Here is a 17,414-nt window from a genome sequence, read left to right as displayed (position 1 = left end):
TCCTCTCCATGTCCAGTCAGACCTTATGGCTTAATTCCAGTGTAGGTATTACAGCTTTTAGCCTCTCTTGCTTTACTCCACCCTCCTGATGATCCAGGCTGGGAATGGAAAGTAATAAGAGTAATTCTTCTCTTGGGCATGTTGACTCTGGCCAACTGCAATGCAGGTATATTCATACCTGCTTCCCTGTGCACGGATCCTGTCTGCCTGTGGGGATCCTCAGGGGCAGCCTTGTTCTGCAGAAGAAAAGTTATGATCATTATCTGTGTGGACAGGCTCTGCAGCTCATGTCCATGAAGGCACATATCCTCACTTCCTACTCAGTACCTCAAACTTCCCACTGATGGAACTTCTACTTAGATCTTGGGGACTGGACCTGAGCCATGAAATTTTGAGCATGGAAAGGAGCCTCTTTCCACTGCTATTTGTACTACTTTGAACTTTTGGAAAATGCTAGAACTAATCCTGTTAAAGATACTTACCTTCCCCCCCCCCCCCCCCCAATTATCTATTATTTAAGCATTTCCCAATTTCAGGCTTGGACCTGATCCACAACACAACTAAACCTATGGATAAATGGAGGCACATATAACATAAAGTAATGTGAGACCGGTAGGAATAGGGACAAGGAGATCACATCTAATGAGGTTTTGTGACTATTTATATGTTCTGCAGAAAAGGGTTAGACCACCTGACTGGGTCCCATTAAAAATGAATTTAAGCATGCTGGCTGATAATTTTTTTCAATATCCCCGAGCTGTTACACTGGGAGAGGCAGGGAATGACTATTCTCTGTTCATCTTCCCTGAGACATTTAGTTTTACATACATCTGTCATAATCCAGTTTTATCAGGAGAGACTAAAGCTACCAGTTAGCTCCAGAAAATTAAAATTAAGCATTTATTTAATCACTTTCTGTGGAGCAGAAATATGGGAATACAGGGCGCTTTATTTTAGAAGATGGGGAGGTAGAAAGAACCAAATCCTAGAAGATGAAGTCTGATATGTAAAGAAGAAATAAGTTGCCTCTTTTTAGAGTAATTAACTATTAGAATCTCTACCAAGGACTATAGAATATAACCTGACACTAGCTATTTTAAAATGGGATTAGGTATTTTTCTAAAATACGTATTTTACTTTGACAATAGCTCTTGGACTTGAAATGGGAAATAATTTATAGAAGTCTGAAGCCCTATTATATGTAGCAGTCTAGCTTAGATTGTCACACCAGTCTCTACTGGGTTTAAAATACATGAATTATTGAAGTCTGATACTGAGTCTCCAAGGCAAAGGTTGCTTTTGCTGGAAGGCTGCAGCATTTTAAAGGTTCACTTGTAACTTCGTGTGATGTTCATCACCTGCCATAGTGGAAGACCAAAGCTTTGAATTCAGGTCTTACAGAAAAATTAAAAAGTGAAGGACTGGATTCTTATTGTACATACTTTGTGGCTGATCTGAAGTTTATCACTCTGCTCTGCCTAACCATATGAATTGAGAGCTGCAAAAGAGCTATCATACTGCAGGTTCAAGGCTCTGAATTACTTAAAGAATCCTGGTCTGTAGCAATAAAATTTTCCTCATATTTTTGTTCACTAATATTTAAAGTGAGCTAGTATAAAGGAGTAGAGCTTCCTTTACTTCATCTGATCTGTAACAATTTTCCTCATCTGAGAATGTATCTCATTTCACCTCTCCCTTCACTGTCACTGATGGCATCACCTCTTGAGAGAATAAGAATGCAAATTTAATTCCCATCACCACTTCATTCCTTACTTTCACTGCTAAGACAACTAAGAATTACTGCTGACTAACACACACACACACACACACGGATTTGGAGAGAATTGCTGCAGTTCTGCAGTGAAAATGCTCTAACTCTAAAAAAAATCAGGGATCAAGCTGTTCCTGTGCCTTGTCCTTTCCTCCAGCATTTAAGGCCTGGAAACCTTGCTGCTTGTGTTGTAATCTTACCCAGCTACAGGGTGTGTAACTGCATTGCTTATTCCTCCCATGTGGAATGTAGACCTCCATGCCTCACATGAGCCAGAACCTTGTATGAGTTATACAGCTATTATGTTATAAGTGGGACTGATGTATTACAGAATGCTGCCATACATCCTATGAATGGCATCGGACTCCATTTCTTTCTCTATGTAGTAAATTCCGCATTTTTTTTGAAATGGACAGCTTCACAAGGATGCAAAAATCTAGCCCCTGGGAGTGGCTCAGGTAAAGTTCAGGGCTTAAAGGTCAGATGTTACTTACCTGAGCACCTCATTTCCCTGTAGTAGCAGGATTTGTGTTGACATGATGACCAGACCCAGCTGAAAATCTTTTGTCTTGTCCAGACAAGAGATTCTTCCATTCCTTCACACATTAGTCCACTGCCTGAACTGCTCTCACCATTATAATATTTTCCCTTGTTCTGAATTTACTCTTTTCTCAGCCCTTCAATACCATTCATTCTTTTCTGCCCATTGACAGATTTGCAAGCATCTGCCCTTTTTGAAATGGTCTCCTGCACAGGAGCAAGATACAGCGTGATAGTCACATATAGTGGCTTTTTTTTTTTACAGGGTAATTTTGATAAAAGAGATATTTTTTAGGATCAAACATCTCTGATCTTCACTAGATATGCATATTTCTGGGCTGCAGTCTCATTCTGCTCTCAGTTCTTTGGAACAGGAAGAAACATAAAACCCAGGGTACCTACAGGTAGGGACTTCAAATCTCTATTTGGATATGAATTAGACTCATCTCTTCTTTTAATAATCAAAATTGAAGCACAACACGAATCCTTTGCTTCCATGACAATTTCATTCTCTTGGAAATGTTCTCATATGAAGTTTGGGACTTTCTTGAGTTTACAGCTAAATATCCGGGTATGAGTTAGAATGGAGTTTGAGGATGTGAATGTGCTTTTTCTCCTTTCCCAAATTTTGAAATCAGCACAAAGACTTAGTACTGGACTTTGTCTCGATCTATCAGCTAAACCAAGACATACCCAGACACTGTACTAGGGCCATAAAGATATTTATGAGCCAGGCATCCTTTCCAGGGATGCCTGTTTCACTCTCTGTTGTGGTTGGAAGAGAGTTTAGATAACTGGATAAAAGCTGTACTACATCTCTTGTCCTGTGGGCCAGAAAATGGGCCTTGGCTGGTTTAATTTGCTAGAGTAGATATATGTTTTAAGATTGCATCATGCGGTAATGATAACATGACAGTGAGACATGAAAGTTTAAAGATAACAGTATCTTCCCTGTTAACAGCCTTATGTGACTCTCCTGTATCTTGCAGTTCACTTGCCTGTTCCTTTACTGTATCTTCCCTCCTTCCCAAAACCTGGTTAGTATGCACTGTGTGGCTTCTTACTGGCTGACTGGAAATGGATTTGGAAAAAGCTGGGTTCTTTCCTTAGAGGAACTGTGGGGTTTGGGTGTATTTGGTGCTGCCTCTGCTCCAGCCCAACTAAACATCCAGCAGCACAGTGAGTTAGAGAATGAATGGTTGTAAAGCCATGATGCAATCCCTGCCTGTTACATCTCATCAAGGAAACAAAGTCAGATGGCCTTAAGAAGGAAAAAAGAAAAAAACGAAAAAAGAAAATAAAATAGCATAATCAGTACTTCTGTGTTGGAACTGAAACATTAACAATCAGAGGAGACTATCGAAGCAGTGCAGCCAGCACATCCATCTTGGGCACATCAGACCAAGTGGAAATCCATGTCCAATATATATGAGGAGCCTAAATACCTGGATGTCGGTAAGACAGACTCAGCCTGGTTACAGGGAGGCTGGTGAGGTGCAGGACTGGGGTCATAAAACTGGTGTGCAGAGTGTCATGAAGGCAGATCTGACCAGGGGCCGCGATCCAGGTCTGGCACAACCGTGTCAGGTACAAAGGACTAGGGAATGCAGGTCTTGAACATTTACTGAATTTGCCACTAAATAAACTAAGATTTTTTTGTTGCTGTTTTGTTTTGTTTGGTTTGTTTCTTTGTCCCTCCTCCCCTGAGCTCCAATGTATCTCTTATTGCTAATGAAATGAGCCATAATAACATGTGAATAGGGCTCACTAAAAGGAGGGGAAGGAGAGGCAAATTATATTGAAAAGTATTTACGTTTACCTATCTCAAGTCTTCATATTTGGCTTCTTTATTTACTCTATTGACTTTATTGACACATTTGACTTTATTGACTGGTGTTTGGGATAGAAGCAACACTCCAAGTCTACAGTGAGTCTTACAAATGTGACCTGAACTGGAGACCAGCAAAGGAGCACTGGCCTGTTTGTATCCACTTGCTCTTTATCTCATAAAAGTCTCCCAAAACTTGATCTTGGGAATTTTTTTGTCTCTTTAGAAACAGATTTATAAGATTTTGGCAAAACTTCTCAGAAGTAAATTTGCTAAACTCTGGTTTAACTTTGACCCTTAGTTCTCCTGAATCTGGAAATGGTTTAATTTCTAGCTATAGATTTTATATATATATTACCATGAACACAAAGACCTCCTTTTAATAAAGTGCGGGAAAGAAAGATATAACAGGGGAATTCATAGCTCTGTGTTGGTCTCATTGGGTCCAGAAGCAGAAAATGAGTGGTCGAGTAAAGAGAAAGTAGAAAAAAAAAAGAGGAAATCACAGCCATCTTGTCAGACTAGCCTATTTCTCCATCCTACTAAGATTTATCTCTTTCTTCCTTTGTTACTATGGCCCTGAAGATGAAGGCAGTTTCCTTTCTGGGTTTCACTCCCATGGCTCCTGCTTGTGGAGCATCTCTGACCCCTTGCTGATACAATCTCACAAAGCTTCACAGCACCCTTGTGAGAGGAGTCAGTATCATTAAGGACAGTTGTACCTTACGATATATTTCCTAGTGCCCCATCTATGCCACAATTAATCTCCAGTTCCAATCCCATATTTGGCCTTCCAACGTACACATTTACTTTCCAAAGCATGTAGTAATGATTTTCTGTCCCTGGCTTCTACTTTCCAGTGGTGTAAATCTATACAGAGCCTGCTCTGGCTCATTTTACACCAGCCCATCATCTCAGATTCTCTCTGGTATTTGTTGTCTGGTGGTGTTGCGGGTCATTAAGATAGATGCTTGTGGCTACCTCGGGACGGACGGATGTCAGTGTTGGGAAGATGTGTTTCCTTATATATGGTTTGCTGCACTCATGGGATATTTCAAGGTGGGAAGAACTATCTGAATACAAAGAGGAATCGGGTTCACAGACTGTCACAACTGTTGGGCTTGTAGGCACCCAGAAAGAGCTAATTTTTCTTCTCAGAAGAGAGGATCAGCCATATCTATGTGGTTATAGACAAAAGTTTGTTTATTCTGCTCTTTTGGGTCTGTAGTCCTGAAGCGGGTGTGCGAACAAAGGATTTCAGATTTCTTGGATTTTGCCATTTTACAGTGTGTTGTTAGTGTAAGTAAATTTTACCTTATCATAAATGTTACCTTTTCCAGCCAATTATTTTTTTACACTAGCACCTGGAATCCTGGAACAAAGAGAGCATTATTTACTTACTATTTGCATTAGGTTTTGAAGCACCTTAATCACTGGACCTGGACCTCCCTCTCACCCGACCTTTCAGCTCTTGGGGGAATGAAAAATAAAAAGAACATATAAGGTCAGACTTTATATGAAATCAAAGAATGCCTTATGTATCTGTTAAAAAGCACCTCAAGAATTTAAGTAACTTTTGTGCTTCTCTAAAGCTTGACTCCTGATTTAGAATGTTTGGGATCAGGGGTTCTACAGTGGGAGCCAGCAAGGAAAAATGTGGGCTGTGATTTACCTGCTTCATGCATGTGAGCACTGAGTGTTACCCTGCCCAAACTGGAAGTGGGAAAGCTGAACAAAGCCTCAGATGACAGGTGATGCATGCAGCTGCCATTTGGGTACGTGGTCATGGACTGGGAAGAGGACACAAGCATTCTCCAGCTTTTGGCGAAGTTTGTGAGCTAAAACCATTCAGGGTCACACCTTGACTCTCTGAAAGAACACACTGAGATGCTGGGGAGTCCTTTGCCTGTGTCTGAGGGGCTAATTGGGCTCTTAATTGCCTAGCATGTCTTCATGAAAAAGGTGTATGGTAATAATAATGCAGTAAATGAGAACACTGGCTATTTGGATATCATTTCCTTTGTCAGCTTTATTTCACTCAATAATGTGACATGGCTTGGGGTGGGAAAAAAATGATTAACCTTGCCATTTTTAAGCCTGAATTGCTGGGAGTTTTTCTTTTGAAATTAATGTCCTTAACTTTCTTTGATATTTAGGAAATTTTTAGTTTTATCTCCATGGAAGACTGTTTCAGGAGGAATAAGAGCTAAATATTTTTTGGTGGAGAATGAGGAGAACATAGAGCAAGCCATGCTTTGGGAATTGCATGTAAAATTGCCTGGCATTGTTAAAAGAAAGTGGGAGGGGAAGTGTAGTGAAAATGAGTGAAAGAATGGTATTGTAATCTGCTTTATTACATCCCGAGATGCTTGACTTAGCCTCATTGTCATAGCAAGATGATGTGTACCCTACAAGTGTATAAAAATATATGAGCTCCTGGGACAATATAGTTCAATCTGCTCTGCTATTACCCATCATGCTCATCTGAGCACACTACAGCTATTAGATCTGTTTGTGAAACAGCTGAGCCCATGGATGGATCTCCTGCCACGGGGCTAGAATGTACAGTTGAGACAGGATCTGAATGTACAATACATGGAAGGAAAAACAATGGAAATGAATGTACAATGGGAATGACTGCACAATGGGAGGTGCAGGAGGAATGAATCTGCTCCTACTGTGGGTATATAATGGTAAAATAGACAGATTGCCATCTATAATTCATGGTGTTTGCTTCCCCCTTCCCCTTGTCAGATAGCCCTCAATCAGTTTGACTTGCAGAAGCCATCCTTCATGACTGAAAGTTGTTAAAATGCTGTCGTGTTTAACCCCAGAGGTAGCTGCATTTTAAACACAGTAATGGAGCTATGCATGAGCAGAAAATGATCTCCTGTGCTCCTTCCTACTCCAGATGGACAAAAGAAGGGCTACCCCTGGATGGGGAGCAGCAAAACCAAGGCAGCTCACTGCAATGTGTATAAAGTGGCAAAGTGGAACAGCACCCGGGGAGCCAAAATCCCTACAGAAATACTTTTAAAGTTTAAGAATATATGCACCAGAATATAAGAACATATACATTCTTGTATGAAACATTACACTAATATTCTTAAAGAGGTACCATGACAATCCTAATAGCAATTAATTTTTAAGGCCCCTAAAGACAAGTATTGTGCTATACATGCTGCTAACACTGCTAACATTGATGCTTGGTTATCAGTGGCACCATGAAGTAACTGAGTCACATTCTTCTAATTCCACATTGCAACAGATGTTACAGTGTTTTTTCTAATAATGTTATTTCTGAATGGACTGAAAAATACTATGTTTTCACACACCTGCATATTTGTATTTCTGTCTGTAAGTAAAATTCCTGCATTTGGCTCAGAAGAATTATATGAATTTTTCTTGACTATTTCTGCAATAGTAGTCTTCACCAAGAGAAGAAAAAGGGAGTTGGGGGGGGGGAGGGGCGGTGCGTGGAAAGGCAAATAAAAAAGCTTGTCTAGTTATTTCCTTCTCTGGGTAATTACATTTTCCATACCCCCCCTTCAGAGGCATTTACAGTGAGTTCTGCCTTCCATTGCTTCTATTGATTTGTAGCTCTGCAGGGTGAAAGCCAGACCTTGGCAAAGCCAAAGGGAGTTTTGACTTCATTCTTTAAGAACAAATCCACTGGTGTGCTGAATCAATGCAAAGAGTCAGAGCACTGGCCTGTTAAACTGGATTTGTAACTGCTGCTCAGAGCTACAGCCATGCAAGGAGCCAAACTGTACTGCTGAATTCAGCGTTTACTTCTTGGATGACCTTTAAACGGCTGGTAAGGTGTGTTAGAGGCAGGTGAAGGCCTGGGACATCTCTCTCCACTCACACAGTTTGTTTATGCATTGGGAATCAGCTGCAGGGACCTGGTTCAGAGGTACCCAAAGGGGCTTTGGGACACCCTGCTGTGGCATACCCTGTAATGGGCAGAGTTGAGGAGATGAAGAAGTGCTGCCTAGTGAGGTGCAAAGACATATAAAGCCCCCCAACCTGTCATGTTTTGTACAGCAGAAGGTAGATTTAATCCCCCCAAAAAGTACCAGTACAGCCAATAAAACCCCAGTAAGTAAATCTATGACAGAGGAAGGAATGGAACATCATCTCTGAGGGCACATCAAACTCAAGAGCTGAATAAGCTGTTGACCTTGGCCTGTTTGTTGGCTATATCATCAGATCAATTATATACAATGGTTAATAGCATAGCCTAATTACTTCCTAATTTCTTCAAGAATACACCAAGCATAAGAATTCAATTAACTGCAGCCACACAGAAAGTTTGAAGTCTGAGCTATTCTCTTATTGACATAATTTGGATAAAGAGTGTGAGCACAGATGATACATTTCTTAGAAAATTCAATTTTTAATTAATTTTAACTTATAATCTAATGAACAGGTTTCTCTTGTAAATTCTCTGAGAATTTCTTTCATCCTCCAAAAGTAAGAATGCTAAGTTTCAGAAGAATAAGCTACTGTTTGCTTGCAAAACAATATGACAGAATCCCTTCATTGTAAGGCAGAAAATTAATTTTTAGATAACCAGACCAAGTCTATATTCCTGCTTTTATTAGACATCCTTATGCTGTATGCCCTCTGAACAAATGAAAACTGTAAAGTGGTCAGATGCTTCTAGAAAATATATGGGATTCTGGTATCTGGTAAAGTTTTGCCAGATTTTCATTCTTTTCCTCTAAATTTTGTTCTGTTTACTAATGACTTGGTAATGCAGTTCAGCATGCATGAACTATAAAACATTTTGATGGCTGCTGAAATGCACAGCACTGTCCTGATATACCACAGAAGAGATTTCATCCAATGTGTCCACTGGAGTTTATATCCAGCCATCAAGATTCTTGGTTTTGCAGGAAATCTGTGATGGCAAGCAAAATGCACCAGTCACAGAAGCTCAGGGGGTGTCATCCAGACCCAGCACAGGTAAAATCATCCCCTGGTGTCACTACATGGGGAAACTGCTCACTGAAGGTCCTGACAGAGAGCAGTTGGTGGCCCTACCGTTGTGTGATCACTTGGATGACAATCCCACTGAAGTCCATCTCTCCTGGACACTGCAGGGATGACACACACTCAGAGCTGTACACGGGCCAGACAGGTTATAAATAATGTCACTTTGGGTAAGTCTGAGCCAGAGCTGCTACTTCACCTCCTGTTTGGGTAAATGCACCAACACATTGAAGCTGCACACACTGCAGTGATTGCTGCTGAGGATAGAAACAGCAAGGTCCTCCCCGTTTAGCAGTTTCATACATGGGCATCTGTTTGGGGAGAGTTCTGCTTTTGTTTACACTGCAACAACTATCATACAACATAGTTTATGCCCATGGTACAGTCTGAAAAGCCTTTTGTACTCTTGCACCATGTGCTTGCTTTTGCTTGGATGCAGTTAGCTTTCCTCACAGTAACTGTATTTTGTGTTTTATTGTGCTGGAGATGACAATGACAATACAGGGATGTTTTAGTCATTGCTATCTGAGCACTGCACGGCATTTCTGCTTCTCACCCCACCCCACCAGTGAAGGGGCTGGGTTAACGCACAAGAAGTTGGGAGAGGACACAGCCAGGACAGCTGACAGGGAAAATTCTTATAAAGCTGGGGAATGAAGGAAGGGTGGCACATTGGCAGTGATGGTGGTTGTCTTCCCAAGTCAACATTATGCATGAGGGAACCCTGCTCTTGGGGAGATGATGAAACACCTGTCTGCCTATGGGAGAGCTGGATTAATTCCTTGCTTTGCTTTATTTCCATGTGCAGGGCTTGCTTTACTTATTAAACTATCCTAACTCTTGAGTTTTCTTACTTTTACTCTTCTGATTCTCTCCTCCATCTCACTGGCAGGGAGTGAGTGAGCAGCTGTGTGGGGATGACTTGCTGGCTGGGCTTAAGCCACAACATCCCAGCAGGAGGTTGAACTATTTGTATATGCTGGAAAATGAAGCTGAAACAACTTTAATGCAGAGAGGATGCCCCAGGATAATAGGAGACATTACCACAGGTCATAACTAAAAATTTAACTTGGAAGGAAGAGTCTACACAGAAGACCTAGCCGTAAGCTTCCCAGGTTGGGCATTAGCTGTCTAATTGCAGGAACATGAATGCCAGTGGGAAGTTGCAAAAAATCCCACTGAACTGCTGAAGGTGTTACCAGGCCTTAGGATGTCCTCAGAAGAGCTCAGCACCTGGCTCAAAAGAGCTTCATAACTGCAGGTTAATATTCATATTTATCTCTTTACTCCTATTTTGCTAAGATTTGACCAATATATGGTCAGCCATTTTTTTATCCTTGTAAGGAGTGACAAAAGGGCATTTTTCCTGTCTGGAAAACTGTGAAATGTGTTTGCTTTTAAGTTTTGTTACAGAAAGAGAAACCCAGCTGGCCTTTGAACCCTGACACAGAGGCAATTCTCACTGAAGATGGGTTGATTTCTTCACTAGATTGCAGAAAAAGGAGGAGGTGAGGGCAGAGACAAGCATGTCAAGATGTGACAATGAAAATGCTCACAGGAAATATGTTAGATCAGTAAATACCCTCTAATGGCATTTGCACTTACTTAACATCTCTTTTACACATCCAGTATGGCTTAGGGAAGCTTTAATATAAATGTGAATTGGGGTCACAGCAAGAGAAGGAGATAGAAGAAAATGGGCACAAACTCCAGATGATGTTCTCAAGTGGGATGCATTGGCACAGCTCCTAATGTGTGGTGGGTAAAGTTTTGGCCGTGCAGTGTATTCCCACACACCGATGAAGACACACAGATGCACGTACTTTTCCTTAAAAACAGCAAGATTTCACTGGGTCCCACTTCCCATTAAAGAGGACTTACATCCTATGAAAATTCATAAACTCTGCAGGCGTTTCTACGGCGATTTGACGGAGTAATCTCCCGTCATCTCAGCTTCTTGGTGACAATGACAAGAGGAAGATGGATTTATCAAATACACAGTGACATGTTTATGACCCTGTTTTGCATAAGCAGGAACCTGAGCCAAAGGCTGTGCAGCTTGAGATAGCAAGAGGGTTTTTATAAATATTTTGACAAGCAGAAGTGATATTTGGAAGAACATGAAAAAAAACTTACAGTTTTTTTTTTTTTTTTTTTTTTTTTTTTTTTTAATTTGAGACAGACTGCATTGTGGTGCAGCGGGGAAAGAAAGCCTTTTCCCACACTTCTCCACAGTTCAATTTCTTGAGAGCATGAAGGCTTAGCTCTCTGCCTCACCTTGTAAAGTTTTTCTATTAACTCTTCTCCTACCTCTGCACAGAAAGAACACCCTTTTAACAAAAATGCCATTAGGAAGGGGGTAGGGGGAAATTCTCTCCATCTTTCGTTGATAGGAAAGTAACAGGGAGAAACTATGGGAACACAGATGGCAACAATAACTCCGCGTGTGAGTTGCACACAGACATGCCAGTCCCAGCTCCAGATGCACTGCTGCCTTCCCCAGCATGGCTCTCAGATGGGGAGCACCACTAGAGGCACCACACACCATTGGAAGTGTTTTTGCCCTATTATTGCACAAAACCCCTTTCTATTAGGGTATGACTACAGCTCCTAACCAGCTGTCTAGGCAGCTCACAGGGCACAGTTCACAGGGTGCTCCCTCATGTTGCTTGAAGCTGTGTAAATCTTTTGTCTCTTAGAAGCAGGGCTGGACCTACAGAGTTGTGAAAAAGCTTTAGTGCCCATGTTAAACAGGGTCTTCAGCAGACACCAGGTCTTTGCCATTAACTCACCCGTTCAGTGCCTTAGGTTGAGCACTAAGAGATGGGCACAGACTCTTCTTCTCAAACATAGGGATGGATGAACCCTTTTGCTGCACTGCCCCCTCAGCAGCCCTGCCTGCATGAGAAATAGAGCTGTCAAGGGCTGTCAAGACAGCTTCAGCCTGAGGTGTGTCCACCAGAGGCTGTGGAGATGCTCCCAGCTCGGGAGTCTGTGGTGTGCTGAGGTTTGCACAGCTGTGCCATGCCTAGGAGGATGCACAGCAAAGGCAGGAGCAGGGAGTGAGTGATGATGCAGAGCCGAGGACTGAGCCCCACAGTATCACATTCACAAGTCCCACTGCCGGGGTTATCCTGCACACTCCTAGATACTCTTCTGGAGGCTGGCAGGGAGATAGTAAAATGCTTGAACTGTCTTTCAACATCTCATGAAACCAGGAGGGCTGGTTGAAAGTGCAGTAAATGAATCACAAAGAGCTAAAGAAGGAAAACATGAGTAAGAAATGTGCTTGGATGTGTTTTTCCTCTCTCGATTCCATCATTTTTGTGATAATTTATACACCAAATTAAAGGATGAAGCTAAGAGAGCAACTGTATGGAAGAAAGGGTTGTGGGTACCCAGAGAGATCATGTGCTAGACAGACTCAACCAAAACCTGCCATGCTCAATGTGAAATACCGTCTTTGTTTTAAGTTTGTTTCCCTCCCTCCCGCACCCTTCTTTTTTTCTTTCTTCAGATAAATATATTAATTAAATGACCCTTCCTTAGAATTACACAGAAAAGGGAGTTCAGGAACCTTTATTGAACCAACCTGTAAAACTAGAGCAAAATCAGCTTCTCTGTTGTTTCCCCTAAATGATTTTTCCATTGCATTTCACATCTTATCAGGGACTTGTTTGGGCTTGAAACTCTGAAGCTTTTTCTGTAGGTCAGTTCAATAAGGCACACTCAAAGCTGCTTTTCTCTCCATTGATTGGGGTGTTTGGTATGGTTTTATTTTTTTTTTTCTTTTATTTTTTTTTGAAAGTAAAATAATAATCCGTGGTTTTGTACTCTTTTTGGTTTTTTTTTTCTCCCTTTTTTGTCTTGTACTTCTTTTATCTTTAAAGAAAAATAGACATTTTCTCATTCTTGGTCCATCATGACAATATTCCCTTTTTTGCAACAAACTTTATCCTCTTTCTTTACCTGGTATCTAGAGAGGACTCTAGTTTCTTCACTAACACTGCAGTGTTATAAAATTTTACTGATAGTTTCAAACAGTTATTTTAACCAGACATGAGATAGGAGCAAAACAACAGCTTCACCAAGCATTCTACCCCTGGGTAAATTGTGCCCTCTATTTTTACATCCTACAGCCTTTTGCATAAAGCAGTTTATTTGTTCTGATATCTATTTTTGGTGCCATCACATCTAAGGAAGAGATGGACGCAGGTTGAGATTCAGGGGAATGGACAGTGTGTGAGGATTTTTAGGAATTAAATAATAATCGGGTGACAGGCAATACAAGGGGAGACAAGGATGATCCATAGGTCCCTGGGATTTTCTCAGATACTGGGTAATGGTGAGTGTTAAGACAAATATGTACCCACAAGTATGAAATCACCCATTTCCTACTGCCCTGCAGCTGCCTGGCTCCAGGAAAAAAAGTCTAGCACAAGGTCAGAGATGAGCTCTGGATTCTCATCTTTCCTTGATGCCATTTTTCTCCAAGACCCTTCTTAATTTCATTCCTGATTAGTCCCGTTCTCAGAGAAGAACCACCAGAGTTTGTGGTTTCCAGCAGCCCCTGGCACATCCTCAAGCAGATTCTGGGCCTGCAGAAATGAGTAGGGATACCTGAAAACCCAAGGAACCCAGTGAAAGACTTCCACATGGATTATCTGGGACGGATGAAATACAAGAACCCCTCTGATAGCAGCATTGCACAAACACACATTACAGCTCCCCCCCACAGCCTCTGCTCCAGCTTGAGGCAGCACTGCAAAATCCCAGATGGCCAGATTTGAAGTTTCTATTTTAAAAAGTCACCTTTCTTTTTGGGCATTAGTAAAAAATTCCTACTTCCAACTGACTGATTGTATATTTTATCTTTTGTGTTGTTTTTCTTCTTCCTCCCACCTCCAGCCTCTCTTCTCTCACAGCAGATTCATGCAAACCTTCTAAGATTTCTGTGGGGAGTGGAAGGCAATAGAACTGTGTTGTCTAATGGGATTTCCACCAGCATTTGGCATCCTTCCTGGCATTTCACCCTGCATATTATAATTTATAGTGTAATGTAATTTTTTTCACATCATGCTATAACATAAATTATTGCCAGTTTGTCCTTAACACTCAAGGAGACAGTCTAGGGCTTTTTGAAACAGGAAAAAGAATGAGAGAAAGAGAGAGAGAGAGAGAGAGAGAGAGAAAGAGATGGAAGGATGGAAGAGGTGGGAGGGAAGGGGGGAGATGAGGAAAGGAAGGGACGGGAGAGAGGGATGAAGAATGGAAGGAGAGAGAGAGAAAGGAAATTTATTTTTTAGAAGCAAAACTTCCAAAGCTAAAACCAGCTTTTTGGAAGGCAAAATAAGTAAATAAAATTAAAGAAGAAAACTTTTTGTCTGAATAACTTATTATAATGTTCTGCTTCAGCCTAGGGTATGTCAATGACTCCTCAGTGGATCAGACAGGAGAGAGTCTGAGGAAAAGGCCATCAGCCTGAAAAATAATGCATTTTTAAGTTTCCTTATCTTTCTCACTAGTATGTCCCTTAAATTATTAAAAGTGAAAGACATTTTAATATCATTTGGAGGCTGTTTATTTGTTTCTGGTATCTCATTTCACCTGGAGAATAACATTACCGAAGACAGCTTTACTGTCTATTTACTTTATTATTGTAAGTTATTTCCATTATGCGCGCTGTTAGGAGTCCCACTTGGTTAGGTGCTGCACAGATATGTCCCAAGGCAAGAGCAGCCCATTTAGCTAAGGAGACTGCAGGGATTGTGGCCGTGTCCCCCATGTCCCCTCCTCTCCGAGCTGGCACAACTCCATGGGCACAGCCACGCTCTGCATGCGGCAGTGCTGGCAGAAGACTGCTTCTGCGTTCTTCATTTGCATCACTTGAAGAAATCATCATACTCCACTGACTAAAAAATGCCCTCCCTTTGCTCACATATCCCCTTCTTCCTATGGAAGCTGACCCAAAGAAGAAAGAGAGAGCAGCAGAGGTGCCCTTGTGTGGTCAAGCCCTTGAGGACACTCTGTGGGAAAATCCCAAAGATTGCCACATTCCTCCATAATTAATGACTCAATGAAGGAAAAAAAGAAAGGAAAATGGAAACAGAACATTTTTAAACATACACATGATTGAGGCTGGAAACCATCAGGCCACAAAGAATCATTTGACTCCTGACTGTGGTTTACTATGTCTGACAGGCTGGTCTGTATCCCTGCATGGCAAGGCACAAGCTGGTCTGAGACTGGACTGTCTCTGCCATGCTGTAGGCAAATGTGCTGCTCTGTGCCTGGTGGGCATGCTTGTGAGCTGGGACAGCTGGAGATAAATGCTGCAGCCAGCTCCTGCTGACAGCAAGCTGGGCCATTGTAAGAGCATTTGGTGCTGGATCACATCACAGTTCATTTTCCTACACACCCAGTACAGGAGGACATCATGAGAGAAAAGGAGTTTTGGAGGAAGCTTAGAACCACAGAATGGTTTGGGTTGGAGTAAAACTAAAGATCATCTTGTTATACCCCTGCCAGGGCAGAGACTCCTTCCACTAGACCAGGTTGCTCAGAGCCCCATCCAGCCTGGCCTTGAACAGTTCAAGGGATGGGGCATCCACAGCTTCTCTGGGCAGCCTTGCCAGGGCCTCACCACCCTCACAGTCAAGAATTTCTTACTAAAGTCTAATCACAAGCTGTTGTCTTTTAGTTTAAAGACATTCCCTCTTGTCTTCTCAGTACGCATCCTTTTAAAAAGTCCCTCTCCCATTCTCTTTTAGACCTTTCAGTTACCAGAAGGTGCTAGAAGGTCATCCTAGATCTTTCTCCTCTCCTGGCTGAAAAGCCCCAACTGTCTCAGCCTGCCTCCATATCAGAAGTGTCCCAACACTGTGGTCATCTCTGTGGTCCTTCTCTGGAGCTGTTCTAACAGTCTTGCCTATATATGTCTATATGCTGGATTCAGCACTTCAGGTGGAGTTTCACAAGAGCAGAGGGGGAGAATCACCTCTCTTTACCTGCTGATCACACTGGTTTTGATGCAGCCCAGAAGCCAGTGCCTACTTCCACTTTTTGGACAGCATTCATGCGGCATTAAGTGTTGGGAGAATAGATGGGCTTTTGAATCAAGGTTTTTGCTAGAGCCCAGCTGTCCTCCTTTCTACCACTTCCCTCCCTTTGCTCCTCTTCCCTCCTGGTTTTCAGCAGCTGAAGTGGAGCAGAGAGGTTACAAAACCACCCAGAGCCTCCAGCTGTAATAATCACTCAGGCTTGTGTAGGATTTATACTCTGTAGTTGTAGGATTACATCTATAAACAGCTTAGAGAAAGAAAATAAAAAGAAAAAATACTTTGCAACATCCTTATCCTTCTCCTTTCTCCATGCCCTCAGTTCTAAACCTCCCTGGCCCAGGACCTGTGAATACCCATCTTTGGTGGAGTCTTAGTGATTTTTAACTCCTCTCTTCACCCTATTCTTCTCCCACAGCCTTGCTCAGTTACTTGAGCACAATATTTTAAGGCAGCACCTCACATATAGACCTTCTTGGTATATGGTGTATATTTGCCTTTTTCCCTACAGCTTGTGCAGGATGCCTGTGGTTTAGTAAAGTCAAGCACTTCATCACATGGTAATCAGCCAGATTCAAAGTTTGACACTTTTCTAACAGGCTGCTCCAAGAGCCATACAACTTTTCCAGGATCTATTTCGTAAATATCCTCGCAAATATGAGCAGCTGTGTTGGAAATATATATTCAGTTTGTTTTTCACAGGAGGGAATATCAGTACCTCCAAATGGAAATCAAAAGCAATGAAAGTGCAGAAGGGTTCTGTCACATCAGCCTCAAATTGCTTGGTGGAAGAACCCAAAATAATGACAGCACTGCTTAAAGGCTCTCTTTTTCCTGGAAACCTGAGGAATTCCTTACCAATTTATGCATAAAATCTGCCTCCTGCTTTTTCCAAATGCAATTTTCCTGGACGCATCTGGTCATCGAGCTTTGCTTGTGGCTGATCCAAGCTCTTCCCCTGTTTCACCACCAGGAGGGAATGCAGGTCTTGTTCCACCTAATCTAAGGATTTATCTGGGTTTCACTTTCTGCCTGATTGTAAATGAAGTTTGTCCATCCTAATCTTCTCTGGGGGCAGCTTGTGAGAACCACAGATGTTTTATGAGCCTGTAGAGACTCTCAAAAGAAGGATTACAAAGTGGAATTGCAGTATTGAGAAAGTCTATACTAATAGACATACCTGTATTAATTAGTTACTCTGCTGAAACAACACATATGC

The 17,414-nt window shown here is 41.8% G+C and overlaps 1 protein-coding gene across 17 annotated transcripts in view; it reads right to left on the bottom strand.

The window, feature by feature from the left end:
* Nucleotides 1–17,414, bottom strand: part of CELF4 (CUGBP Elav-like family member 4) — a 708,055-nt gene that overhangs the window by 213,930 nt on the left and 476,711 nt on the right. The window lies entirely within an intron of this gene.

This window comes from Lonchura striata, chromosome Z, assembly GCF_050655825.1.
Source record: "Lonchura striata isolate lonStrDom1 chromosome Z, ASM5065582v1, whole genome shotgun sequence".
Classification (NCBI taxonomy): Eukaryota; Metazoa; Chordata; class Aves; order Passeriformes; family Estrildidae; genus Lonchura; species Lonchura striata.
The sequence above is the reverse complement of the archived record's forward strand: the minus strand, read 5'-3'. Positions and strand labels throughout refer to the sequence as shown.